At 36.5% G+C, this 27,721-nt stretch overlaps 1 long non-coding RNA gene across 2 annotated transcripts in view; it reads left to right on the top strand.

Annotated features, from left to right (window-relative positions):
* LOC122232929 overlaps positions 1-27,721 on the top strand; it is a 198,557-nt gene that overhangs the window by 10,556 nt on the left and 160,280 nt on the right. For both annotated transcript variants that reach the window (XR_006210308.1, XR_006210309.1), the window contains exon 2: positions 7,977-8,057. This is a non-coding gene — a long non-coding RNA (uncharacterized LOC122232929). The remainder of the gene's footprint in view (positions 1-7,976; positions 8,058-27,721) is intronic.

The raw sequence follows: 27,721 nt of genomic DNA on the forward strand, positions 1-27,721 counted from the left end.
TTTTTTGCCGGTAGTGCTCACATGGGCCCTGCAATTTTACATGCGCTCCTCCTGCTCTCCTTTTTCAATCTCTTCTCTTCCATGAAATAATTACTTTTCACTATTGTAGTCAATGGTTTTCTATTTCTCAGAACTCTTATAGAAACTTCAACCCATCCCAGAGTGTGATTACTTACATTTGATGTCTGCATTAGTCAGAATAGACATGTTTGTACTGCAGTAACAAATAAGTCCCCATATCACAGGGCTTAATCCACAAAGATTTCGTGTTTCTTGTTCTCTGAGCCCAGTGTGGATCTGGAGCTCTCCTCAGTAGCTCCTGTCCTAGTATTGGCTCAAGGGTCCAGGCTCCTTCCACCTAGACATTGAAATCTGAAACACAGTGGCCTCTGAAGTAGGCCCACAGGGGAAGAGAGAGTGTGGAAAATCACACGGTGGGTTTTATAGTCAGAGCAGCAAATGTAGCACATTTCTACGTTAGAAAAGAATTCTCTTTTAACATTTGAGTAGTTTTCATCTGAAATAATTGTCTCTCTGCACCATCAAGGCTAAAATATATTCCAGATTCATTATTGATCCACATAAAAAACTTTAAGGATCATAAAATATTAGAAGAATATCACTTAAACTTGGCGTAAGGCTTTTTGAAGCGACACAGAAAAATAAGAAGTTAAAAGACAAAATATTGGCAAATTTGACTACCTAAAATATTTTAGAAATCTAATAAATAGACAGTTACCTTCATTATCACCACAATGGAGGTTAAAAACAAATCACATATGAGAAGGAAATATGAACAATATTTAAAAAAATAGTATTCACATAGAAAGATCTCTTTCAAAGCAGTAAGGGAAAGAAACAAAAAAAATATAGGAAAAATGCACAAAATAATAATCTAGTAAAAAGGAAAACTATGAACCACTAAAAGTAAGAAAATATGCCTAATATTTCTATTACTTATACTCATGCAAATTAAAATGAGATAAATTTTTGACCTTAGACTATAAAAATTTTTAAAATAATATGATCGTGGGACACCTGGATGGCTCAGTCAGTTAAGTGTTCAACTCTTGATTTCTGCTCTGGTCATGATCTCATGGTTAGTGAGATTGAGCCCCATGAGATTCTCTCTCCCTCTTGAGACTCTCTCTCCCTTGAGATTGAGATTCTCTCTCTCTCTCTCTCTCTCTCTCTCTCTCTCTCTCTCTCCCTCCCTCCCTCTCTCTTTGCCCCTCACCCACTATTTCACTCTCTCTCCTTTTCTCTCAAAATAAATAAACATTGAAAATAAATAAATAAGTAGATAAGTAAATAAATAATAAAGTCCCAAATATGGATTAAAGTAATTCTAATTGATTGCTTAAAAGAAAGTCTGTATTTTGTCTGTGTACTGCTGAAAATCTCCATACTAAACAAGCGTCAGCTACTACACACACATTCACACAGGCACACATGCATGGCTATTTCATCGTAATAACAACATATTCCCTCGGTAAGTCACTTCAGTGTTTTTTGTTGTTGTTTTAAAAAGTGATTTATTTATTCAACAAACATTTAATGAACACCTGCTATGTGCCACGTACTCTTCTATGGGCACTTGGGGAATAGCGATAAAACACATGGATTTACATTCTTGCAGGGGAAAATAGATACACAGATGCATAAATAAATATGTAATAAGCACTGTAAGGAGTTTAAGAAGTATTGGGTGTTGCGCAGAAGGCTGGATATTTGAGCAGAGGCAAAATAAAGTGATCTAGTATAATGAGCAGAAGAATGAGCAGGCAAATGAGGCTGCTTGGTAGAAGATGAGGCTCAAGAGAGAGCAGGACCCAAGATCCTGGATGCCACTGTCAGGACGTCAGATTTTACTCTGAAGAGAGAGAGAATCATGGAAGGGTTCCACGCAGAGGAGCAATATGATCTAATTTTCAGTTTTAACACGATCACTTTCGGGAGCTTTGCGAAGGTTTGAGTGGGAGGTCAAGAGTAGAAATTTACGAAATGAAAACTGAAATTTTCTGCCTTCCCAGTGTCAGGATACTAATGCTCTCAGGGTCTCAGTTTCTTTGTGAAACAAGAAGGTTACTAATACTCATCTCTGAAGTATGCTAAGGGAATTAGATGAGTTGACTTATACAGAATATGTAGAACTCCTCCAGGCGGGCGTCGGCAAGGAGAGGTAGTGGCTGTGGCAGTAACAACAGAATTAACAGTAGGAGAGCCACTCTCATCCCCTGCCAGATAGTAAGCCCCATGAACAATTCAGTCTTTGTCTTTCCAGATTTTTTTTCCCGTACAAATGCAAACTATCACACACATAGTATTTTGCCAACTTAACATTTTTTCAGAAATGGGATTGTACCCACATCCCCCCCTTCTAAATCCTTTACATTTTTACCCAACAATATTTGTGGACTTCTGTTAAGTAGTCCCCCCACCCCCACCCCACCATCAGTGCTTTTGCTTTCCACAGTTTCAGTTGCCCATGGTCAACCATGGTCTGGAAGTAGATGATCCTCCTTCTAAACATATCATCAGAAGGTCAATTGTAGCCTAATGCCACATCACAATGTCTATGTCATTCATCTTCCTTTATCTCATCACATGGGCATTTTATCCCCTCACATCATCACAGGCAGAACATGAGTATAGTACAAGAAGATATTTTGAGAGAGAGAGGGGGGGGGGAGAGGGAGAGCGAGCGAGCAAGAGAGAGACCACATTTACATAATTTTTATTATAGCATATTGTTATAATTGCTCTATTTTATTATTAGTTATTATTTTAACCCCTTAATGTGCCTAATTTATAACTTAAATTTTATCAAATGTATGTATGTATTAGAAAGAGCATAGTGTATATAGAGTTTAGTTCTATCTGTGATTTCATGTATCCGGTGGATCTTAGGACATTCTCTCTCTCTCTCTCTCTCTCTCTCTCTCTCTCTCTCTCTCTCCCTCCCCCCTCCCCCTGCAGATAAGGGGGGACTACTCTATGTCAGTGCAAGTAGAGCTACGTATGTGGTTTAGTATTGCCTAGTATTCCATAGTGTAAGATGCACTGTAATTTACTTAGCATACCTTGTACCTCTTTTAGGTTTTCTGTTTTACTTGCCACAACATACAGTGCTGTGATCATTTTATGTCATTATGCATCATTTGTGCCTGAGTTACCGTGGGATAAATTCCTAGAGGTGGGAGTGATGGCTTGATGGTTATATGCATTTTAAATTTGAATTGTCACTAGCAAATTACGCTCTAAATAAGTAGTTTGGGTTTACAGTCTTACTAATGGTATCTCTCAGAATCTTTTTTCACACAATCATAACAACTGTATTTTTAAAAAATGTTTATTTATTTTGAGAGAGAGAGAGAAAAAGTACAAGTGGGGGAGGGGCAGAGGGAGAGGGAGAGAGAATCCCTAGCAGGTTGACAGCATGGAGCCTGACTTGGGACTTCATCCCATGAGCAGTGAGACCATGAACTGAGCCAGAATAAAGAGTTGGACACTTAACCAACTGAGCCACCCAGGCGCCCTCATATTTGGCACTTTATTTTGACTCATGTCAACTAAAACAAAAATAAAAACTGAAAAAAAAAAAAAAAGAGATCAAAGGAAGTAGTCTATATGGAGGTTAGCTCCACCAATAAAGAGATACACAGTAGCTTGGAATAAACTTTTACTTCCCTTCATCCACCTTCCCTTCATCCTGCACCTACCTGCCTCAACTACCTGTTCAGGTAGATAAAACTATGTTGTTGAATAGATGAACTATACCCAAGCAAACAGTGGATTAAATATCTATGAAGGAAAATGGTACTCTGATCTTATTTAATAACCAATTAAATCAAATGCAATAACTACATTCTTTGCAGCTCTACAGCTCTATGATTCTAACTCATCTAAGAAAACCATTTTCGTATCCCTAGTCATTCAAATACTATGTATATCAACTGTGGCTTGGTCAGAAGCCACTTCACATGTTGCAGTTATGAAAAGAGTTTTAAAATTCATAAGGGATGAAAGGCTTAAATGACCTTAAAACTTAGGGATCATATGGGGACGGAGTCCCTGTTGAACCCTCTCCACCTTAAGCACTGAATTATGTGGTTCTCAAGGAAGTCCCAGGAAACTGCTGCGTTTTTCAAGAATTTCTGGAAACTTCCCACCAATGATTTCAATGTAAGGCAGCAAAAGGGTGATTGCCAAGAGCTTACCAAGAAGTCCCCATGAATCACATCTCCCCACATGTCTGGATAGAACTTCTTCCAGAGAATAATGTCCCCTCTTTCCATTCTGCCTTCTAAGCTTTTTCACGGAGGCTATTCTGGAAATTCTAGAAGAAACCTTCAAAGAGGGTCGTGATTCAATGACAGTGAGTCTGCACACTTCCTTTAATGGCACGTCTGTTTGTGACTGAGAGATTGGTGAACACCACCACCACTTGTTTTTCTAAGTGTATCTAGATGTATTTGTGATCGTGAAGGCCCTAGGCCAGAAGTGGTAAACTAGACGGCTACTATGGATTGTGCTTTGTGTTTGTTTGGTTTTTCGTCTTTTTGGTCTGGCCCACTGAGTATGTTTTTTTGTTTTGCTCTGTTTTCTTTTGTTTTGTTTTGTTGATTGAACTGATACTTACAAATTTCACATATAAATTTGGATTTCTGGCTCTTCCCAGAAAACGGAAGATCTGCCAATACTGGCCTCTCTTTCCTGTGATGACTGTCTCTAAAGACCTGTTGCCCTGTCAGGCATGACATGTGTGTTCCCAAGTCTTCCACAGCTCCAGACCTCTCAGAATGGATCGTTCACCTAGTTCCTTTAGCTCACTGATATTACCTCCCTGGGCCCTAGAGATGGGAGAGTTTGTAATTCCCACTCCAGAACTTCAGGGAGGATATAAGCGTGACTTTTTGTAGCTCCAAAGTCCTAAATATCTCATCAGGTCGTATTTTTACGAGCTATTAGCTATGTCTGAAGCATGGTTTTCCCGAACCCCAGATCATGTGGCCTTTGCACATTTTCACACCGTAAGTTAGGAAACTTTTCAGCTTTTACAGACCTCTTTATTTTTCACATAATAGTTATTTTTAATTTAAGGAAAGTAAAAAGTAATTTTGTCAAAAGTTACGGTGCACCCCATGACATGAAGAAAACACAAAGTTCCCACTAGTAAGTAGGTTTGAGCACTTAGGTACGACCACTAATGTGGTTATTCCTATCCATCACAATTGTAACCCATGTGACTTAAATTCATATTCAGCAAAATGCAAACTGCTGCAGATCATAGACCTTTTGAGTTGCTGAAAAGTAGTCAAAAACATGGCAATTAAATTTTCAAAAAGCAAGTTTCCTGTAAACTCACATGTACTTTTAAATATGTCTCTTCCTGTATATAAATGCACCATTGAGTTGCAGGTGATGGTAAAGTGAGTCTCCTTGACTTTTTTGACCTTGACAAAAAAATCAGAAAAAAAAACACAATCAAATGGCAAAAAATGAGCTTTAGAGATATGTGCTATACCAATATTAAACAAATAAAGACAAGCTAACTGCCTCGGCAGGCGAAGTATAAATTGAACTTTGAGCAATAGGATTTTTTCCCTGAGGTTCAGAGCTGGGTCGAAATTAGGTGAGGAAATACCTTGCCACCTAAAGTGATTATAGACTGTTCAGGTAATTTGGAAGCCTGAAGTTAGAGGGCTGGAAATGTACATATTAAAAAATACTTAAAGTTTGGAAAGTCTTATAAATAATGTGCAGCTGTCCAGCAGTATGTATAATGTCTGCCAACTGTATAAAGTCTCCACAAATTCTGTTTTGGTTTGGCATTCAGTGTAGAAAAATAATATATCTGTTCCTTGTTTTCCACTTGAAGTCGACTATGCTTGAGTGTTCTATATACAAGTCCTTGTTTTTCCCCATGACTGACATTCAAATACCAGAAATGACAAGTTATTGGCTATTGAGGAGAATAAAAATTCATTTATGTCTATAAATATCCAAGAGTTGTTTAGTTAGGAGGAAACAGATGACCTAACAGAAGACTAAATCTTGGCAAGTTGACTTTCATTGGCTGAACCCTGCCAATTTCATTCTGGCCAGCTGGTTTCCTCTAATCCTCTCCTGTTCCTTCTGTTTGAATGATTTCGTAGGGTTTTTTTTATGCCACACGCATCCATCACCACCAACTCCAAACAAAGAGCATGCTGGGTGAGAACAAAGCACAGATGAGCTGTCTAGGGGTTCACTATACTGGGGATGCAGCCAAGGAAACTCATCAAGAAATTCGCACATCCAAGACTACAAGTTAGTCACAATACAGAAAATGAAATTTAAGAGGGAGCCCCAAATCCTTTATTCTTGTAGTTTAGTTCGCTGGACAGCTGGAGGCTCTCCAAATGACCTTTGGTTCAACCTAAATTATGTTATTCTTTTTCTGCTCAGAGAATGCAAGCAGAAGGGCAAGGACTCCACAGAGAAAGACTTGCAGAGTGACAGGAACCTTGCCCTGATTGCATAAGGCAGGGTTAGTTGGAGTCCAATTAAGCTTACAATTTATTTCTTTTTAAAGATTCCCAATTCTTTCGCAAAATAGCCCTTTCTTGCATTTGCTTTAAATTTCATATTAATGGCACCATCAGATGAGGGTTTGATTATAATTAAGCTTTTCCCTCTAAGGGCTGGAGTGCCTTGTCAAATAAAGTTGGAAGGGTGAGACCGGCAGAGGCAAGAGAGAGTCACAAGGGAGCACCCAGAGCAGGTGTGGAATGAAGCTGAGTACCTTAAGAAAAAGTGGAAGCACTATGAAGAATGTACAAATCCGGCCTGCCTGTTTTAATTCCTAAGAGGAAGGGGCCACAAAGAGCACACAGAGAGAAAACAGAAACAGTTGGTTGATGGATGTTACACATTTAGGTTCTGTAATTACATGGGAAGTTGATTTATCACAGTGTCCTTGCATCAGTGAAATGTCAGGGGCAAGACACATGTGTGGCCCCATCAGAGGAAGAATTGTTTTTAGGAAGCTCTGGCTTTGCAATCTGGAAACGACCAAAAAAAAAAAAAAATGAGGCAATGTTATTACTTCTGAGAACTTTCAACGCAATTAATGCATGAAATTAAACATGTAAAGAAGTGGAGAAAGGGAGAAATTCAAGCACCATAAGCAATGCTCTGGCAACTTCGAGAATTGAAATACTATGTAAATCTTCCTGCGACTGGTTTTGCTTAACTAAGTGGCCAAACATTCTCAATTTTACTCTTTTAACACACATTAGACTTTCCTATCTGGCATATGTTCACTCCATGTATCACAGATGAAGATTCTTGAAACATTTCATGATTTTTTTTTTCTGGCCTCTACAAAATGTTAAATGCCTGGGCTTTTTTTTTTTTTTTAAATCATCATTCATAACAGGAAATGGAAATACTCATCATGAATAAATAATCAGGTGAAGCCAAATTGTCCATGTAGACAAAACTATAAGAAATAAACGTATGATCTTGAAAAATAAACACTTTTGAAAAATAGTCAACTAAGTAGTGTAGAAGTCTCCATTAACCTCTTTGCTTGAAATATAATGCTCAAATATTAACAGAATTTATGTACACATACACATATATATGTGCACACATGAACACACACATGGAAACACAAATGCATGCATATATGCACACACAAACATGGGATGTGTTTAGATAGATAAAATTGATATCAAAGCCTATGGATTTACTTCTGTCTGCCTTTATTCTCCCTGCACTTTTCTCAGGCTGAATATTGCTTCTGTTTGAGTGCTCATGAAAATTTTAATCAGGGTCTAAGTCATTCAATGTATGATATAGACATGGATGTTATAGACATAGTATCTTACTATCATTAAGAATGTAATGATATTGAATGTATGTTGACTGATGTTTAAAAATTTCAGTGAAAATGACTGTAAGCTAATGGTTACTTCTTTTTTTTCCAGCACAATGAAAACACCTTGAGAAGTAATACAATATCAACCTTTGATGACTTTGTTACAGTTCATTCTATAGCCATATATAAGGTAGGTAATAATGATTGGGAACACTTATATTAGTAGCAGTAGTAAGTGATATTACAGTTGTTCCTATAAGCATTTTTCAAAGCCTAGGGCACAAGAACCATCAGGTTGGTTCGATTTGAAGATTACCTAGCAAAGTAAATTTTGAAACCTTTCCTATAAATGGACAAAACTCAATCCTAATGAACAAGGAAGAGAACCCTAGCATTAGCTAATTACATGTGATTATTACAGTTGTGTCCCAAGCCAGCTCACACATGCTTACAAAGGCACTTGTTGAAATTTTCAAGAATGCTGAGAGCCAGTTCTTAAAATTTAAATTGCACTGGGGTGCATGAGTCGCTCAGTTGGTTGAGCATCAGACTCTTGATTTCTGCACAAGTCATGATCCCATGGTCGTGGGATCAAGCCCCACGTCTGACTCTGTGGCGAGTGTGGAGCCTGCTTAAGATTCTCTCTCTCTCTCTCTCTCTCTCTCTCTCTCTCTCTCCCCGCCCCTCTGCCCCTTTCCCCCACTCTTGTTCTCTCTCTCTCTCTCTCTCTCTCTCTCTCTCAAAAAACAGTCTTAAAAAGATTTAAATTGCATAAACTTATAATTAAATAAATTATATTACAACAGACATTAAATACTCAAAACATATCACTTAATTAATTCACTACATTTTATTATTGTCTATGCTCTAGGGGTTCTTTTTATCTATGTGTATAAATTTTGTGCATATCTGTATGATGGAAATGCTATATAACGTGCTATTGAACACCCCTTCCCAACGTTGTGTTTGGTGAAATCCCATTTGTAGGTTGACATTGGCCATGGTGGCATTTACAGCAAGGCTATGGCAACAGCACATATCAGAACATTTTATTTTTTATAGTATTGCAGGTCAAGTTGTTGAACTTTCATTATACCATTTGACAGTCCTTAACAGCGTATATAGGCCCTCTTCTTTTCATATCTGTGTCTATTGTTGGCTTTTAATTCTTGGAGGCTAAATCATTCATTTTATGTGCTATTTGTTCTCGTGTTTGAATTCTGTGTCTCCAATGCCTGCCTGCAGTGTTACAGGGGAAACAATAAAGTGTGAGGATACCAGAGTAGCATATCTACCCCGAATGCAGCAGCAAGAAGTTTTCCTTGTGCAAGAAGTCATTTTCCACCTCTTTTCTGTTTGCAGTGCCCAGAGGTTGTTGCAAATGAAAGTTATGTTTTCACTGTTGGAAAACTGGTTGACAAAATCACTTCAGGCCCCCGCTGTTTACAATACACACTCTGACAAATATGCTGGTTAGGGAAAGAATTATTTCCAGCTTACTCCCTTTGGCAGGTAAAAACAAAGACAGAAGTTGGCATGTGTGTGCACATGTGTTTCTGTATTGGTGTTTTATTTATTTGCCTTTGGTGGTAATGCAAAGCTAGGAATGGTTTCTTCTATATTTCCTTTAGTTGTTTTGTTTTTAATTCTTTTAATGTTTGTTTATTTTTGAGAGAGAGACAGAGAGAGACAGAGCATAGCGGGGGAGGGGCAGAGAGAGAGGGAGACACAGAATCCGAAGCAGGCTCCGGGCTCTGAGCTGTCAGCACAGAGCCCGATGCAGGGCTCGAACTAATGAACCATGAGATCATGACCTGAACCAGAGTCGGATGCTCAACTGACTGAGCCACCCAGGCGCACCTATATTTCTTGTAGTTCTTGATGTGAGGCATCTGAATAAATGATTTTTATAGAAGTCAAAGAATATATAAAACACAGCCCTCTGAGCCATGGGCGCATCCCCCACCCGTCGTCAAGCTTGCAAAAATACCTGCAATTGTTCTTAGTAACCACCGAGAAAAACTCTGGCTGATTTAAGCAGGAAAATTTTCTTAACAACTGAGTTGCTCTCAGAATTACCAAGAGGGCCAGAGGACTGGCCACAGAGCTACGAAGGTAGGGGAAAAAATCCTTGAAAACACTCCACGCGCACAACCCAGTGCTGTTCGCCATTGTTTTTGTTGTTGTTGTTGACACCGGAACCGCTGAACAGTGCACGCCATGACGAAGTACTGCTGCCCTTATCCTTACCACCATGATGATTCGAAAAATCCATTGGGTTTCTTGCTTCGTTTCCCTGCCAGATCCTGATTACAGATCTAGTATAGGTGCATTTAATTAATGGTGCCTATCGTGGCTGACAGAGGCTAGAGAGAGTAGTACTTGGCCTTTGTGGCACCTGTAGTGGGAGATGTCATACCAGAAGAACTTTCTCCAGCATAGGTAGACAGTAGAGATACTGACTGGCCAAAGTATGACAATTGTCCACAGCATTCTCTTAACACTTACCCTCAGGAGAGAAGCTTAGTCACTACAATCTCATACTTTTATAGACGTGCTGTTTTGCTTTCTGCTACATGGCATATGGTAGGAACCAATTCCAGGAGCCCTGGAGACACTGCACCTGTATGTCCTGCACCTAAGTGACGTTTTTACTCTGGAGAAGAAAGAGCAATGTTCTAGCATGCACAGAACATATGCTAATCAGCTGCACTCTTCAGGCACAAATGAGGATAATGTGTTCATTGTTTAGACACTGGAATTGTTCATTACAAAATGACACAGTGTTTGCCAATTTTGTCTTCATTATAAATGTAAATATTAACTGGCGATATGCAAAAGAATACAGAAAGTCAACAGCAATTAATTGGCTTCTGCAGTAATTAGCAACTGTAAGGCAAACACTTAGGAGCCGTTGTAATTGTCTGCATTAGGAATACACCTCCTGTACAGATCTAATTAGCAATTTAAATAGTTCAGAAATTATATGCCTCTTGCCTTTACACTCCCTGAAGTACTGTTCATTAATGGGGGAAAAAATTGCTAGTAAATGTCATTTGCATTGTCTTGCGTTAAGGGCTCTACATCAAAGCCTCCGTTGCTGCCTCATACTGAATAATTCTGAGCTGTGGCTTGTGGACCAACACAGCTGTAATTAGGCAATGATGCCTTTGTAAACATGTGGCACAAAATCTGACAGGAGTTTGTTTTGCCGTGAGGTATCTCCTTCATGATTTAAGCAATAAATAAGAAGAAGAAGAACTATCATAGAGGTAGAGCTAAAATAAGTAAATAAAGATTGAAACAGATATTGACTCTTTGTGGGCCATTGAAGTGATGGTTGAAAAGTTACATTTGAAAGACTTTTCACAAAGTTTTAGTTCCTCATGTGATTTTGGCAATGAAGTTGATATAGATATGAATGAGTATGACTGGGGAGAATGGTCAAAATTATGATCTAAGGATTATGCTGATGGTAAAGTAGCTTTTGATGATACTTGTGGTATATAGTGAGAATTACATGTAATACATCAAGTCCACGATGAAAGTCTAAAATACAACTCAGGTGCACTCTATTTCAGAAATGCCTCAGTCAGAACTGACATCCCTGGTTACCAAAATTTTGATTTATGCCATCCACATAGTTAAGTAATATAGGTGGGTGTCTTCTGTTGTGGATCAGAATTTCCAATGTAAAAACATCAAGCAATAAAATGTCTGGTGGAGACTCTGGAACTTCAGAAGTTTTTAACTCGGTTAAGAATTCTTGAAAAATTAAAACAATGATTTGGGGAAAAAGAAAAAAAATTTGTTACATTGTGCATATCAAATCTGGGAGAGATGATCAAACACAACAGAAGACCAAATCAATATTCGAAGTGATATCAACTGGCTGAGATAAAAAATTAAGACACCAAAGATAAAACAAGCTTAAACTTGTTTCAAAATGCAAGATGTGAATAAGATCTGAGGATCTTTTTAAAAATATATGATCCTAGTAAAAAGTCTTAGTGTGACATACTGGACGGAAGACAGAGAAGTTTTGAGGTGGATTAATAGAAATATAGTATCCGTAAGAAAGGTGAATAATAGTCCCACTGAATTTTGCGTTGCCTACATTGTACACTACGATTCCACTTGGATGCTGTATTTTAAAATGGACACAAACTAATTGGAAGATGTCAAAGAAAGTTAAGCAGTTGGGGTGCCTGGGTGGCTCAGTAAGTTAAGCAGCTGACTCTTGATTTTGGCTCAGGTCATGATCTCACAGTTTGTGAGTTCGAGCCCCGCACTGGGCTCTACACTGACAGTGCAGAGCCTGCTTGGGATTCTCTCTCCCGCCTCTCTCTCTGCCCTACCCGCCACCCCCACTTGCTCTCTCTTTCTAAATAAATAAATAAGCAAAAAAAAAAAATGGTTAAGCAGCATGGAGCATCTGAAGCCATACCGTGTCTCAGGAGAAAGGGTTGATAAAATTTGTAATGCTACATCAGAAAAGATAATTTCTCTAATAGCTTCAGAACTGCCATATAGAATGGTTAGAGAATTACATTGCATGGTCTCACCAGACAGACCGGGGATTACTACAGAAATGTTGCTTGATGATTTTAGCATAACATCTAAAGAAAAGTTTAAATAATTGGAGGTGGTGGATAATGAGAATGGGTTGCCTTTTAGATTACGTTTCTTTCCTGTAACTACTCTTTAGTAAAATCCTGTACTGTTAGGACACAGGATTTATGTTGTCTCCAATTATGATAAAGCAAATGTAGGGAGGAATGTTCATTGCCACCTATTGGTAAAAACACAGAATTAAAACGGATTCAAGAGCATTTGTTTATTCTGAAGTTAGAATTTATGACCAGACATAATATTTAGTGGTTATTTTAATAATTATATATTCAAATCTGTGAATGGAAATCATGTGTTTATACTATGCAAGCGCCATTTCAGTGGAAAAGTCCCTACTTGGAAATTAGCTTAAATGTAAATATAAAGAAAGGACAACTGTGTGATGTGTAAACGAATACATTAAACTGTAAAAATAAAAAGTTAACATATGCATCGACCTTTAAGAAATAAAACAGGAATAGTGGTTATATCATATTTGTGTATTTAATGTAATTTCTCATCATTTGCTTGTTTATAACATCACAAGAGCACAATATTTTTAAGCTAAAATATTTAGGAACTATTGAAAGATTTTATAAGATGAGTGATGACATCACTAAACTTTAATTTCATACTTATGTACTCTTTTGGGGGGTGTATAAAACAGACTAGCTTTGTGTTTATAATTAAATATGCTTATTGGGATTATTGTCAGTGGAGGTGATCTTTCGGAAGTTTGCTGAAGTGTTGAATTATGGCATTAATGAGTTATTCTACATTCAACTGAAGACCCAGTAAATACATATAAAAATCTCTCATAAACATCTTTCATGTTTTCTGTTAACGAATAATTTAGGAAGCACCTGCTATATGCCTGGAACCATTGTATGGGTAGAGGATGGAACAGGCAATAGGAAAGGTATAGGCCCTTACTCTTGAGGCTTACAATCTATTTGGGGAGGTAGGGTAGAGGTGAATACGCACTCTAGACAACAAGCCAATGGAATCATTTCAGATAAATGCAAATGTCTTAAAGGAAATAAAGCAGGGTCATTTATACTGCCCATCATAGAGCCGGAGCACTTGGTTTGGGTGGCATGGGAAGGCCTTTCCTTACAAGGTGCTGTGTTGGAGAAGAGTTGCAAATTATCAGTCACCAGCTGTGCAAAAAGTCTGGGAGAAGAGCATCGCAGGCAGAAGAAAGCGTTGATGTATAAGTTATATGCTGACAATAAACTTTCAGGTTCAAACAATTGTGAGGGAAAGGAGGAGTATGTGCACAGAATACAGAGTAGAACAAATGGCGGAAAAGTTTGGGCAGATAAGACAGTGGCGAGATCATGTAAAGTCTTGTGGGTCAGTTAAAGAACTTGTATTTTATTCTAAGGCAAGGGGAAGCGTTTGGTTAGTCTTCAGTTAGGGAAGGGTTGGGTCAAATTCAGCAGCATCTTAATTTTTGTAAACAAGTTTTATGGAAATGCCACCACACGCTTTTGTTTACCTTCGTGTATTATCTGTGGCTATTTTTTTAATTAAAAAAATTTTTTTAACGTTTATTATTCAGAGACAGAGAGAGACAAACTGTGAGCAGGGGAGGGGCAGAGAGAGCGGGAGACACAGAATCTGAAGCAGGCTGCAGGCTCTGAACTGTTAGCACAGAGCCCGACGTGGGGCTCAAACTCACAAACTGTAAGATTGTCACCTGAGCCGAAGTCGGTCGCTCAACCAACTGAGCCACCCAGGTGCCCCTATCTGTGGCTATTTTCATGCTACATGGCCGAGTTAGGTATTTGCAACGAAGACTGTATGATCCACATGGCCTGAAATATTTACTATATGATCCTTCACAAAAACGTGTACCCATCCTTGAGGAGTGATAGCTTTTGTTTATTTTGGGCCATGAAATCTGTAGAGAAAAACTGTAGGGGGGTATAAAAAGAAGTTAGGAGGCTATTGATATAGTCTAGGTGAAATGTGATTGTGTTTTAGACTAGGCTAGAAATGATGGAGGTGGGGAGATGGAAAGATGTAGGAGATGTTAAGGAGCCAGAGCTAAAGATACTTGCTAACGGTTTACATGTGGGTAAAATTAAGAGAGAAATCAAGAATAATTTCCAGAATTTTGGTTTGAGCACATGCATGGAAGGTGATTTAAATATAAAATTATCAATTATTTATAAAACTTCTAGGACTAAGATTATATTTTTACTGATAAGCAGAAAAAATAAAACAATTTTTTTATCATATGAATTAGCAAGGCCTGTCTATCTATCTATATATCTATCTTTCATCATCGTCATCATCTATCTATCTATCTATCTATAGTTAAAAATATATTACCTTGGAGTTAGCTAAAACCTGCTTAGTCAAGTATTAGCTGAGGGTCTTGGACAAACTACTTCCCATCTCTGAGATGAATTTTTAAACAGTAATATTAAAACATGGGGCACTTGGATGGCTCAGTCAGTTAAGCATCCGGCTTTGGTTCAGGTCACAATCTCACATTTCTTGAGTTCGAGCCCCGCATCGGGCTCTGTGCTAACAGCCCAGAACCTGGATCCTGCTTCGGATTCTGTGTCTTTATCTCCCTCTGCCCCACCTCTGCTCATGCTCTGGTTCTCTCTCTCTCTCTCTCTCTCTCTCAAAAATAAATACACATTTAAAAAATTTAAAAATTTATTAATAATTATACAGAGACACCACGTGATTGTTTTTTTCCAGCTTTATTTTTTAACTTTTAAAACTGGGGTAAATTATACATTAAGTTTACCACTTTCACCACTTTTCAGTGTACAGGTCAGTGGCACTAAGTACATTCACACTTGTGTGCACGGTAGTGTGCACCACCATCCACCTCCAGAATATTTCTCATTTTCCAAAACTGAAACTGTACCTATTCAACAGTAATTCCCCATACTTCCATCCCCCTAGCCCCTGCCAACCACATTCTACTTTCTGTCCCTATTAATTTGACCACCGTTGATACTTTAAATAAGTGGAATCATAACGATATCTGTCCTTTTGCTATTAGCTTATTTTACTAAGCATAATATCCTTTTTTGAAAAAATGTAGTCTGAATCTTCTTTTTTTTTTTTTTATTTTATTCATTTATTTTGACAAAGAGACAGAGAGACAGGAGGAGCAGAGAGAGAGGGAATCCCACGCAGCTCTGCACTGTCAGGGCAGAGCCCCATCAGGGACCCGAACCCACAAACCATGAGATCATGACTGAAGCCAAAATCAAGAGTTGGTCTCTTAACCAACTGAGCGCACCCAGGCCTCCCACTAAGCATACTATCTTAAGATTTACCCATGTGATATCATGTGTCAGAATCTCCTTCCTCTCTGAAGCTGAATAATAGTTGACCATATATACCATATTCTGTTTATCCATTTGCTATAAAATCAATGTTTGTGTCCCCCTGCTTCCAAATTCATATGTTGAAACCTAGTGTCCAATAAGATGGTATTTAGAAGTGGGGGCTTTGGAAAGTGAATGGGGTCATGATGGTGGAACTTTTACAGATGGGATTAGTGCTCTTTTAAAAGAGGCCCCAGAGAGCCCCACATCTATGAACCAGGAAACAGGTTCTCACCAGACACTGAATCTGCCAGTGCCTTGATCTTAGACTTCCCAGCCTTCAGAGCCGTGAGAAATAAATTTAGGTTGTTTATAAGCCACCCGGTCTATGGTATTTTTGTTAGAGAAGCTCAAACCCACTAAGATACCATTCATCTGTCAAGTTGCTTTCACCTTTTGACTGTTGTATATAATGCTGCTTTGCACCTGGGGGTACAAACATCTGTCCAAGTCTGGCTTTCGGTTCTTCTGCATGTACACCAAGAAGTGGAATTGCTCAGTTATATGGTAATTCTGTTTTCAGTGTTTTTTGAGGAACCGCTATACTTTTTCCATAGTGCTACACCATTTCACATTTCTGCCAATGGTGCACAGGGTTCCAGTTTCTCCACATCCTTGCCAGCACTTGCTATTTCCTATTTTCTTTTGATAATTGCTATTTTCGTGTGTATGAAGTGGTATCTCCTCGTGATTTCGATGTGCACTTCTCTAATGATTAGCGACATTGAGCATTTTTTTAAGTCCTTATTGGTCATTAGTATATCTTCATTTACTCAGAAATTTACTCAGCCCTTTGTCCATTTTTAAATTGGGTTGTTTGTTTTTCTGTTCTTTAGTTGTATTAGTTACTTATATATTCTTGATATTAACCACTTGAGCTACACGATTTGCAAATATTTTCTCCTATTCTTTGCGTTGTCTTTAAAAGACGGAGTTAGGGCACCTGGATCGTTCACTTGGTTAAGCATCCGACTTCAGCTCAGGTCATGATCCAATGGTTTGTGGGTTCGAACCCCGTCAGCCTCTGTGCTGGCAGAACGGAGCCTGGAGCCGCTTCAGATTCTGGGTCTCCCTCTCTGCCCCTCTCCTGCTCAAACTCTGTGTCTTTCTCCCTCAAAAATACATAAACATTTTAAAAAAGGCAGAATTAAACCCTGTTGATAGTGTCCTTTTATGTACAAAATGTTTAATTTTGATGTAGTCAAAATTGTCTATTTTTTTTCACATTTGTTGCTTGTACTTTTGGTGTCATATACAAGAAATTATTGCTAAATCCAGCATCACAAAGATTTTGCCCTGTGTTTTCTTCTGAGAGTTTTATAGTTTCAGCACTTATGTTTAGGTCTTTGATCCACTTTCAGTTAATTCTTATATACAATGTAAGGTGAGGGTCCAACATCATTCTTTGCATACAATTTTCCCAGTACCATTTGTTGAAAATATTGTCCTATCCCCACTGTATGGTCTGAGTATCCTTGTCAAAAATCATATATATTTATATAATCATTTTTGCAAGGGTTTATTTCTAGGCTCTGGATTCTATTCCATTGATTTATGTGTCTTGTCTTTATGTCAATACTATACTGAAGGAAATCTGAATAAAGCATGGACTTTAGTACATAACAACTTACTAAATATTGCTTTATTAATTATGATGATATACCATAATAACATAAAATGTTAACAATAGAAGATACTGGTGTGGCATATATGAGAACTCTCTGCACTATCTTTACAACTTTCCTATAAACTTAAAGGTATTTTTTAAAATATTTTTTTAATGTTTATTTATTTTTGAGAGAGAGACAGCGTGTGAGTGGGCAAGGGGCAGAGAGAGAGGGAGACACAGAATCTGAAGCAGGCTCCAGGCTCTGAGCTGTCAGCACAGAGCCCAGTGAGGAGCTCAAACCCACGAACCATGGGATCATGACCTGAGCCAAATTCGGACACTTAACTGACTGAGCCACCCAGATGCCCTTTTAAAGAGATTTTAAGATAAAATGTTTACTTTAAAAATGATGCATGGAAGTCTAGCTTATTTAAGAGCTCAACAAATTTTGGCTCAAATTATAAAGATGTTTCTGTTATTTGATAATCTTATTACTCTAGATCATTTCTATTACCACAATATTCGGTTTCCTTTAATATAAACAATCCTGCAAGCATATTTTGGCTACCAGGCTTCCACTTATTAAATGATTGTTATCTTCCTCAAATTATAATGCACTGGAAGAAAGAATGGTGTTTTGAATGAATGGGGCTCATTCAGTTGAATATTCATTTAGAAGAAATATACATCTTGAATCCTACCTCACACCATACACAAAAATTAATTCCAGATGGGTTGTAGGTCAGATTTGTGAAAGATAAACATTATAGTTCTTAAAGAGAAATATAGAAAAAAATCGTTACCTTGTAGTCGGAAAAAAAATTGTTAATATTGCACAAAAGCATTAACCATGAAAGATAAATGGATGAGTTGGAATATATTAAAATTAAGTACTGTTCATCAAGAAACATGATTAAGAAAATATAAAGGCAATATACAAGGTAGGAGTAGATACAATGAATATATCTGATAAAGCTGTCAGTATATTTAAAGGTACTTTACAGATAGCTATATAAAACCTGACACATCAATAGAAAACTAGGCAAAATACATAAACAGGTTCTTCCTAAATGATGATACACAAATAAATATATGAACCGATGCTAACTTCATTAGTCATCCGGGAAAAGCACATAAAAGCCAAAATATAATAACACTACACACCCATTAGAATTGATGAAATGATATTGCAAATGAAGTTATGGAACACCAGAATTCTTATACATGTTGTTGACAGCGGTGTACCTACCATTGGGCAGCAACTTTGGAAAACTACTTGGCAATATCTGTAAAGCTGAATATACTCATTCCTGATTCCAACAGAAATACATACATTTGTTTACCAACAGATATATTCCTGAATGTTCATCACAGTCTTATTTGTAATAATCCCAAACAGACAACTACTCAAGTACCAATCAAAAGTAGAACTGGGGTATATTCACAGACTAAAATATAGAAAACAATAAGAATGAATGATATAATTACATGTAAAACATGAATGAATTTCAAAAAGAATGTTGAATAATCTGAATGTAACCTCTCCAAAAGTACATGCTGTATGATTCTATTTGTATAAAATACAAAGTGAAGTGGTTTATGATATGAGACATAATGATTATGTGTGTTTTGTGCTAGGTGTTGACTGGAAAAGAACAAAATGAAGGGTCTTGAGGTTCTGCTAATTAATGTCTGCTTTTTTTATCTAGTTGCTGGTTACACGGCTGGATTCAGTTTGTAAAAAAAAATCACTGAGTCCTACTTTTATGATGTTCCCACTTTTCTTTTTATACATTACTCTTCAATAAAGAAATTATATTTAATATTGTTTCCCACAGCACTGAATAAAACATCAGAGTTTCCAGTTAACTGGGGACCAGTGGAAAAGCTACCCATGTGCTAGTAAGGAAGGACAATACAATTTTAAAATCTAATTTTAAAAAATACTCATAAAATTGTATATCTCACATGCCTCTATAATTTTCCCAAAGGATACAAAAATGTTCTTCAAAAGATTTTAGTCTTTATTCTTTCCTTTTTTAATCACTGTTACTCATTTTCTAACAATTTCAGAATCCATTCTAGAAAAACAAAACAAAAACATTTCAATCCTGGAAGATCAGCAATTTTCCATTAAGAAATTATACCAGCTCTTAAAATTTTATGTAAAATATAGATTCCAAGTGCTGAAATACTATAAATTAGCTGATCTCTAGAATAGAAATCATTTGCCTCTTTTTGTCCTATACTCTTACCATGTTGGATAATCCAGATTATTTAAATAATTATATAATTAGTAATTTATTTAGTGACATGTTGTCTTTAACTGCTTTTTTGTATGGAAAAACTTACACTTTTTACTTGAAAGGATACATTGTTTCTTTGTGAAACTCGTATTTTGTAATATTACTCTTTTGTCTGAGTTAAAGAAGGAAGATGTTAGATTTCAATCAGTTTTTGCAGTACTCATCAATTATCATCCAGGAGCCTAAAGTATGCTAAAAACACGAAGGCGTGCTAAATAAGGATACACTTCATACCCTGTTTCAGTACCTTTTACTAATAGTGGGCAGGACAAGCAAGGTAATGCATAATAATGAGAACACAGGCTAGAGCTAAACTGGAACTTAAAGGCAATATATTTAGTTGCAGTTCAGAAAAGAAGAAATTAGGGTCAAAGTCAGTGGTGCTCAAATTTGACTGCACATTAGAATCATGTAGGAAGCTTTTATGTGTGATGATGGAGGAAGCTGGCTTGCAGTAATGACTAAGTGTCTCCTATTAGCCTAGTTATCCCACAGATAAGAACTATAAATTCTAGATAAAATAAAATACAATATATTAAGAAAACACTGGATATTGACTAAAGAGAGCAGAGAAGGGAATTCACAATTGAAAGAAGTAACTGGCCCTGAGAAAGTTTATTGTTTCACAGCTTTACCCTGTCCTGTGAGATTGCAAGAACTTGGATAGTGGCTAAAGTAGTCTTACTGGTTTGAAAAAGCATAGAACAGAGTTCAAGGCAAACACAACAGCTGAAAAATGAGGGGAGAGGGTCTTAAAAAAGAAGCAGCCAGGGAATGGGAGCCCAGAATTATGTGCATAAACTCTTGCCAAAAAGTTCGATGTCTGAACTATGCATGGTAGAGTCCCAAGTGGCTCAGATAAGTTAAAAAGAAAAATTAAATTGAGATTTCAGCAGCTGTCTAACACAGGGGACATAAAAGTTTTCTGTTTGAGGGGTACCTGGGTAGGTTAGTCAGTTAAGTGTCTGACTCTTGGTTTTGGCTCAGGTCATGATCTCACAATTCATGAGTTCAAGCCCCATGTCAAGTTTCAAACTGAGAGCATGGAGCCTCCTTGGGATTCTCTCTCTCCCTCCCTCTCTCTGCCCCTCTCCTGCTCACATTCTCTCTCTGAAAGTAAATAAACTTAAAAAAAAGTTTTCTGTTTGAAACCAAGTTAATAACATTCTAAAAAAATAGAAATCTCTTCACAGGAGCATAACAGAATCCAGAATCTACATTATATTATTGACGGTATATTATTGACCATGTCAAAAATTAATACACATATGAAGAAACATTAAAATGTCACCAGTACTAAAGAAAGTATACAATACTGCACATGCGGCAATAAGCTGACCAAGATTTATTTAAAATAGCTTATTAATTGTGTTCATGGACATAAAGGAAACTATGCAGATAATAATGGAAGAGACAGGAAATCTCATTAGAAAGATAAAAACTATGGAAAAGACCAAATAGAGAAACTAAAACTGAAAAAAGTATAGTATCTGAGATGAAATGTTAAATGTATGGGATTACCAGGAGGTTGAATCTAAGAGAAGAGTCAGTAAGAAACTTTTTACTTTGATGCAATCTCATTTGTCTATTTTTGCTTTTGTAGCCTGTGCTTTGGAAGTCATATTTTAAAAATTATTGCCCAGACAAATGTCAGGAAGCTTTTCCCCTATGTTTTCTTCTGGTAGTTTTACAGTTGCAGGTCTTTTGTACAGCAAAGGAAACAATCAACAGAGTGAAGTGACAAGTTAATGAATGGGAGAAATTATTTGCAAACCATACATCCGATAAAAGGTTAATACCCAAAATGTATAAGGAACTCAACACCATAGCAAGAAAACAAATAACCCAATTTTAAAAATGGACAAAAGACCTGAATAGACATCTTTCAACAGGTGTATGAAAACTATTCAACATCACTAATCATCAGAGGACTGAAAATCAAAACCACAGTGAGATATCACTTCATACCTATTAAAGTAGGTATTATCAAAAAGACAAGAGATAACAAGTGTTGGCAAAGATGTGGGGAAAAGGGAGTTCTTGTGCACTGTTGGTGGTAATGTAAGTTGATAAAGCCATTATAGAAATCAGTATGGAATTTCCTCAAAAAATTAAAAATATAACTACCATGTGATCCAATGATGCCACTTCTGGGTATGTATATGAAGGAAATGCTAATGGATACAAAGTTTCTTTTTGTACCCCCTCCATGAATATACTGAACCCACTGAATTTTAGGTTTTAAATGGGAGAATTTTTATCCCAATAAAGATGTTTTTAAAAACACAGTAAATACAAGCAATTAGCCAGTGGAAGCCTTGAATAAACACAGGTAGGGAAACAATGTACAGCAAAAGATATAGTTACTGTCAGCAGTATGAGGAAGTAAAATGTAAGCCAAACTGAAGCGATGTCATATGGATGCTGATTTGTCAAGATGAGCATTTCAGAGGCATCAATAGGAGAGTGGCTGCTTGGGCATTAGAGCTGTTTTTCCTTATTGCACAGTCATATAGGATATTACCATTCTATGAAAATTAATTGTGGGGTTACAGTTGAGACTTCTTAGTCTTTATATACTTGTAGTCAACTTTAGTTACAGTTGTCAAGTTGTCAACAGGCAACTTGAACTTGTCTGTTTCTCAAAGCCAGAAGACATTGCCAAAATCCCCGTGTTCTGGCTTTTTCCCGTTTCATAGATAGTGGAAACCAAAATTTCTGGTTGATTTTTACAAAATATCATTCAAATAGTAGATAAAAATGAAATTGGCATTGTTTTCAGTTTACTTGTTGCAGAATAACTTTAAGATAGTAGATAAAAATTATTTGTCATTTAAGCCTAATTTAAGAAAAGCTTAAAGAAAGAAGGTAATTATTCCCTTTATTTCAATTTCATCAATCATTTAAAAAAGAAGAAACATCTTTTTTAAAAAATTGTAAAATAGTAAATAAGAATATCTCATTATATATCTATGAAGTATTATGTTTATATATGTTATATATATTTACATTATAATAGGAATACAAGAAATGTTATGGTGAAATCAGATCACTCTCAGTTTGTTGGTGTAAGTTGAATTTATGTAATTATTTTGTATTTCAATTTAACAGTAGTAAGAATAGAAATGTTATGTTATTTGGCTTAGGAAACTTTGTAGTTGAGAATTTATGGTAAATTAAAATTTAAATGAAGAAGAGGATAGCTGTCCCTCTCTTTCCAAGTGGCTAATAAAGAAATAAATAAGCAAATTATAGTAAACCCATTCATAAAAATGTTATGTAGAAATCAAGGCCATAATTATAGGAGATGTGGAAAATTCAAATAATCACAAAACAGAAAACAAAGACAGTATAAGGTTGCATTCTTGTTATGATTGTAACAACATTAATAAATATTGAGGCATCTGGGTGGCTCAGTTGGTTAACTGACCAACTTCAGCTGAGGTCATGATCTCAAGGTCCGTGAGTTCAAGCCCTGCATCTGGCTCTGTGCTGACAGCTCAGAGCCTGGAGCCTACTTCAGATTCTGTGTCTCCCTCTCTCTCTGCCACTCCCTGCTCTGTCTTTCTCTCATACCACTTCTATAATTTAATGGGAAAATTAGTTAAGTCTTGATATGCCTATAAATATATATATGCTGTAATCTAAAATGGAAAGAGGAAAAGTAACAATATGTAAGATAAGACCAACTCCAGTACCAGCTCTTTCTGAAACAGCAGTATCTGAAATAACAGCAGTATCTAAATGACAGGGTGTGTGTGTTTGTGTGTGTATACACACAAAAGTTCAAGCATTCAGAGAAAAATATCTTGAACAAAATATTTCTGCAAACACGTGTGTGTGTGTGTGTGTGTGTGTGTGTGTGTGTGTGTGTTTATCTCTATGGGTAAGGGAAAAGAAAAGATGCTCAAAAAAAAAAAAAAGAACAATATATTTCTGAATTATGCCTTTCCAGCTGGGATTTAGGTTTTGTCTGAAAAGAACATCAAAAACAACTTTTCCAGACAAAAGCTTGAGATAATCAACAGCACCCTGAGGACTTGTTAACAAATGGCCTCTTTCAGGGAAGACAGCATTTTGGGCTCAAACTAGAACATTTCCACCAGGGAAAACTCCCATGAGGTGTAAAATCCTCCTAAGTATGGATATGGAAGAGTCTTTGATGTTGGGAGAATTCTTGCAAATGGGTTAGGAATCACTGAAGAACTCTGATAGGTTAGCGATTTCATTACCTAAAGGGGTTTAATTTCATGTCCATCCTTGCCCGGAATTAAAAAGGAACAATATATATTATATAATATATATTATATGTTACATATATTATATATATATATATACATATATATATATATATACACACACACACACACACACATATATATACATATATATATATATAAGCATTTCACATTTAAAAAAAAAGATATTTGCAGTATCCAAGTAATTCAGCTAGTGAGTTATTTGCTTAAATTACTAGCATAATTGCCCTAAATTATTTGAAATATGTGCATGGTTGCTGTCTGTGTTGTCAATTTTCAGTGTGCTAGTGCAACTGTCACAATTTAAAAGCCAAACCCAATGATTTTCAAAGAATTCACACCCTTTTCCAAGACTGGTCCCCTCTGCTCTGTCTATGGTACTTGGCCATGATGCTGAACTACTCTTTGATCATTTAACCTTAATCTATCCTTTTAATATCAGAAGAGGAAAAATAATCATGAGAACTACTGATTGAGTTTATTTTTACCACAGCATGTCTGGCCTTTATAAGGCATTTCCATCAAGGTGGTTTATCTTCACATGGCAATCATTTATAAATGATGACATGGTTGGTAGAGGTGAGAATATTTGCGAAGAAAAATGTGGTTGTATTGGCATCATTAAGAACACGAGATGCAGCTTGTAAATTTGAAAACTCCTAAAAATATCTAAGTGTTTCTGCAACAAGGGAAACCCCCCCCCCAAATTGGTAGAAAATAATGTGTTAGAATTTTCTGATTTTCTTTTCTAAAACACAGATTCACTTAGTGTTCTTCCAAAGATAGAGAGTCATGTCTTCCTATAAAATCTTATGAGGAACTCTGATGTATGTAAAAAACAAAATCCAGCTGCTTGCTTAATGTCACTTGGGAAATTCAGGGCTCTCTCATTTCTGTGTCCAGAAATATCTTTGTGGAAATTCCAGAGTTCCCAATATCATACAGTGTAAAGATTGCTGAACTTGATGATTCTATTTCTCTAGCATGTAGATGGCAGAATAACGTCAGTCACTTACATTTGTTTTGCAAAGTAGTTTCAAGATTGCTGTTACAAGTGAGTCAGTACCCATTCAAATTAAATCTTCATGAAGAACCCTCTTATACATAATCATCAGAAAATGTTTTATTTTCAAGAATAGCTTAAATTTATTTGCATCTCTTACATTGTAAAGATGAATTTCATTTCCTCAAAAAGATGAAGTTTTTGATATGTTTGAAAATATGTTTTCTAATAGTTTATTTCTCTGAAGGGAGGGAAGGAACAAACGAACAAATAAAGGGAATGAAAGAGTGAGTTCAGGACCAAACAATTTATTTTCAAGCCTTTGAGATCTTTTCTACTAAGTTCTCACTTTTGTACAACTCTTGAAACTTTTCCCTCAAAATGTGAGTTCTTCTGAGCGCTCTCTGCTATAAAATCACTTTTAACAGATGCCTTCTCCTTTTATTTCCCAGAGAGGGCTGTGTCAGAAGTGGGTTCTGATACCTACATAATAAGAGCAGGACTCATTGGAAACCAGCACGCCATCCTGATGCCACCAGTATTGCAACATAATTATCATTTCCGAGAGGGTATCTGTTCTAAATACGTGATTTTTTTCTCTTTGTTAAGGATAGGGGCAAGAATCCAGTTGAACCATCTCGAGAGTATTTTCATATTTGACTTTCTCTTCCCCCGTCCCTCTCTTCCTGTGCAAATTAAAATGCTAGTCTCATTTATCTCAGTCTTTAGAAAAGAAGTTTAGTCTGTCTGCCTTTTTGTATCCTGTGTGAAGATTTTCCTTATATGAATTCATTCCAAATAAGACTTGTCAAACGTAAAGACACCTTGTGGGGTTAAATAATACTTTAATTTTATTTATTCTAATGCAGGCACCCCAAAACATGAAAGAAAATCACATCAAAATACTTTTTAAGTATTCAAGGGAACAGTAATTTATAAATATGAATTGTATACCATGCTAGTTTTTTTTTTTTTCTTCTCATTTTTATGAAGTCCTTTGCAGGAATTGGGGATTTAGGGTACAGGGTGTAGCTTCTGGCCAAGTTTTCAGTGTTTCTTCTCTAAAGATTCTTCTTCTGGGCAGGGTAATTTTCCTGTGCATAAACAAAACCATGTTTAGATAAAAGCAGAAGTTGTTGATGACTAAGTATAAATTTTGAAAATAATCCTTGATAACAATTTTAAAGTCTTTTGTAAAGTTTTATTGGTGAGTCAGAAACTTCTTGATTTCCCCTACTGAAATAAGAGGGCAACTCTTTGCTCAGTAATTATTCCAACCAGCACCAAAAATAATTATTCACTGGAAAACATTCAAAATATGTAATTGCATCTGGCTTGGTGCTTTTGAATCAATAAAAGGTATTCTTCCACTCACTGAACCCAGAAAATTTCCACATGCTTGGGTAATGATGCTACAGAAATGTTTAATTATCATTCTCCTACCTGACCTAAAGCTGTTTGTGAGTTTTGGCAAAGAGAAAGGAGACTCAGAAATTCAGCAAGAATTGGACTGTAGTATCTTTCCAGCGTGGAGACCATATAATTATATATGAAAAGGTTCTCTGTTTTTGACCAGTGAAGTTTGATGAAAACCTACACAGGATCACCTACTTTTTTTCACAGACAAATGAATTTTGGCAATCTACTTACCCAAACAATAATACATAGGTACAGCCCAAGAAGTTTGATCTCATCAATCTTTTGCCACATACCTGTTGGAAAATAGTACAGAATAAAGCATAGTACTGAGATGAGATGCCCCTGGAAAATATTTAAAAATACCTTAAATATGGATATTATGGATATAGTTCATATTTTTCCCTGAAAATTGAAGTGATTGTTTGTCAGAGAATAAGATGGGTTCAGTGTCCATCAGCAATAATTGTAAGTGATATTGGCTTCCTAGAGAGTATGATGCAGGTTTTAGATTTTCATTTTTAATTAGATAATTATTTTGTTCAGAGAAGCACATAATCTCCCTTTGCATTATGTGGTAAAGGTGAATGAGTGATTAAGAAAGGCTCACTCAGTGAAATGAAGAAGGCACCTGATAATTTAAAAAAAAAATCATACTCTAAAGATAAGCAGAAAAGTAAGAGTATAGTTCTAAAACTTGACTTTTCAATGTCTCCTCTTTAAAACAAATTGAAGTTTTTCTTTAACTGGAGTTTATCCTATATTTGCTTCATGCTTTAAGGCCCCAGGGCATTTGTCCAGAGATTATTTTATTAGACCTTGTAGGGTAGACAGAATAATGTTCTTCACCCAAGACATCCACATCCTACTCCCCCAAAACTGGTGAATATATAACCTTATGTGGCACAATGGACTTTCCATGTATGATTAAGTTAAGGAGGTTGAGCTAGGAAAACTACCAGGGATGATTTGGATGAGCCCAATGCAATCACAATAGTTCTTATCTGACAGAGGCAAGAAAAATCAGAGTCAGGAAGGCAATGTGTCAAAGGAAGAAGAGAGAGATTTAAAAATGCTATGCTGCCTTTGAAGATGGAGGAAGGGACACTGAGGCCAGGAATTCAAGTGACCTTTTAAAGTTGTAAAAGGCAAGGAGACGGATTCTCCCTCAGAGCCTCCAAAAAACACACAGTCCTGCCAGCACCTTGATTTTAGTTAGTGAGACCGATTTTGGATATCTGACCTTTAGAAATGTAGGAAAATTGTGTTGTTTTAATACACTAAGACT

The sequence above is a fragment of the Panthera tigris genome, chromosome D4 (genome assembly GCF_018350195.1).
Source record: "Panthera tigris isolate Pti1 chromosome D4, P.tigris_Pti1_mat1.1, whole genome shotgun sequence".
Taxonomy (NCBI): domain Eukaryota; kingdom Metazoa; phylum Chordata; class Mammalia; order Carnivora; family Felidae; genus Panthera; species Panthera tigris.